This window comes from Opisthorchis viverrini (genome assembly GCF_000715545.1).
Source record: "Opisthorchis viverrini unplaced genomic scaffold opera_v5_47, whole genome shotgun sequence".
NCBI classification, from domain to species: Eukaryota; Metazoa; Platyhelminthes; class Trematoda; order Opisthorchiida; family Opisthorchiidae; genus Opisthorchis; species Opisthorchis viverrini.
The window spans coordinates 1701564-1704523 of NW_008751702.1; positions in this window are offsets into that span (position 1 = coordinate 1701564).

The following is a 2960-nucleotide window of genomic DNA, read 5'->3' on the forward strand; positions in this document are numbered from 1 at the left end:
ATAAAAGCATGTCCGCACTCTTTCCACTGACCTCTCTGGGATGGGACCCCATGGGAGATCCTCTGCGTCTGAATACTTCTGACTACTTTGTACGCAATCGCCAAATGCACTTATGTCGACTTTTATTATCAAAAGTGGAAATGCTGTGATTAGCCGGTCGATGGCTCTCATATCGCCATAGTAACAGGTCACAAAGACATTCAGATAATTGGAAAACGACACTTTCGATGCATTTTTAATATGAAAGAAAGTAAAGAAGGTAAAATAGCTCCGGAAGTTGTGTTCTTTTTGTGTATCAAACAAGGAAAACAATTCTGCCAAATTATTTTTCAAACGGGCCGAAAATTCCAAGTTGTCCCTGTTACCGATAATTTTTTTAAAATGTAAGTAACATCATTTTCCAGGTCAATTTGCCCTCCCCCTCCCCCGAAAAAGGAGGCCTCCAAGTGAATTTATTCCCCTAGTTGCAGAGGCCATGGAGGTTGCGGGGAATTCCATAGATCCAAACTGGGTCGCACCTTCGACTTGTTTCCGCTAGCCAGCCAAAGAGTTATATAGGACTTGTGGCTAATCTGCATGCTGAGCTTGAAAATTAGCTTGCGAACTTCACCAATTGGGGTGACATCATCAGTGCACACTTGACGTCAGTCATTCGAATCTGGGTAGCATCTCCCATTCACATCAAGCAGTATGCAGGTTTGTGAGTGGATCAACTTTATTGGCCAAATAACAGCGAGCTGAGGACAAACGATACACTTTCAGCAACGAAAGCAACCAAAGCTGAAGGGGACAACCCAGTTTTACATCATCAGTTAGTCGTAAGCCAATTTACTGTAGGCAAACCCGTCCCAAGCAAATTGTTCAGCACATCAGGGCTATCGTGAGCAAGAACTTGTCAATCATGCGACCCTATTTAAATCTATAGACGACAGCAAAACAGTTGTCATGGTCGCATTCACTTAGTTCCGTAATCCAGGTCAAAATGAGCAGATCAGTTAGCTGCCTTCCGCCAGTAGTACAATTTCACTGCACCGCTGGTTCCCAGATTAGACGACTGTAGGTTAGACCTGGTGGTACGTGATTTAATTAGTAGTTTTCATTTGATTGGGATTAGAAGTTCATACTATTTTGATCAACACTAGAAATGCATTTCACCCTGGGGGCTGTTTTAAAGGTATCCCTGTCTACTGTCTGGAAGAGGGGAGGTGTTCTAATCAAACGGAAACTTCAGTAGCGAGGAATTTTCGGTTTGCCAGGAACATTTCTTCTAGGAGGGATGCTGCGTGTTCGGAGGTTGTCTATTCTGAATTGCGGGAGTCTGACTGAACTAACAGTCCCCTATTTATGCAATGTCGATCGTCTAAACTCCAAAGAGCAAAGTCATCATGTGAGTCGTAGTTCGTTGAAGGCTTTACTGGCTTGTGTTTCATGTGGTCTGAACTGACTGTTGTGCGGCCTACCTATCACCCCTGAAGCACGGATGGAGTACGGTTACTTAAATTCAAGTTGCAGAAATGTAATTGTCACGAGACACAGTAAAAAGGTTTTATTTCAGTCTGAATTAAATTGCTGTCATTCTCACAGTATTCGTGACATTATTAAAACCGAACGTCGTCCTGAGGCACTTTAGCTTTCTGAGAAGTGAGTTCTTCAGGCGTGAATTAGACATTTCCAAAACAGATAATGAGTAGTTGAAGGCGTCGAGATTAAAATTCACGATTCTGTAAAAATGTCCTCATACTGGCATTGAAGATTATATGTCCTTATAAGACAGTAATAAGCCAATTTGGTATCTGGGATGTACTCCTTGGGGGCGTTGCTGTTGGCTGAGACAGGTGTCCCAACTTGGTATCCTGCTTGATTTTAAGTGCAGATGACCAACGGGCCACACTGTCGAGTCCAACAAGAGTGAGGTTTCTAAAGAGTGCAGAAGAAAAAGAACTGAATACAAAAATATGGTGGCTGCCCCAAGTCCTGATCCACGTTGTTTCTACGTCTTTCTTTCGCGAATACGGTAAGATTCTTCACCTCATGTTCGTTTATTTGGATTTACTGGCCTTTTCTCACCCAAGCATGACGCTCACAACTGTTGAAAAATCTGGCTTTCTTGAGCTCTGGTAAATAAAATAAATTGTTCAGTTCACTTCTTACTAACGTTCGAAGCTTCAGGTCCAATAAGTACTCTTTGCAGCTTTTTCTCCCCTCAGGTGTCCGTGTGTTCTCTTTCTGTCTGAAATGAAGACTTCACCCTATTTTATTTCCTCCTATCACCAGTGGTGTCCTCAAACCATTATAGACCATTTTCGCCTCAAGATCAGCTTCTCTGCTTACATTCATTCCTGTCCGGCCAGGTTGTGCCACCGTTTGTTGTCTTTTTTTGCCAAATGACAGGTATTGCCCTTCTCCCCAGCACTCCCGTTGTTTAACCGCGTGCACTCTTCTAGTCGCAATGAAACAAGCTTGTTTTCGGTTCCGTCTGCAACGTCTTGAACTCACTGTTGACTGACAGCCTGCGGTCTACAGTACAGCTTATGCGTAGTTTGTCTTTGTTCTTTCTACCTTTAATACTACTGTCGATGATTTTCAGATGACATCAGTGCTGCTCCAATTCCTTTGCCACTTTCGCCGATCTAATGATGCGATCTCTACTTCAGTCTAGTCTTCCAGAGGCGGTCTGGCTACGTGAATCTATTGCTCCTACCGTCCACCACGACACTTCCATTCTATCTTTCTTAAACTCAAGATCTAGCAGGCAGTCACAGTTATGAGACAGCTTCCGTTGCCTTCGCTATTTTCATTTGCATTTGTCAACAAGGCCTCACAGAGGACATGTGCTGAACTTAGAGTTCAACCTTTTCTGCAATTTTAATTTTTTTGGCTGGAATGTTCGATATCTTTGGGCCAACCAAAGACAATTTTTGAACGAATTTCCTTCGGACACATCCCCAAAAAGTGTGAGG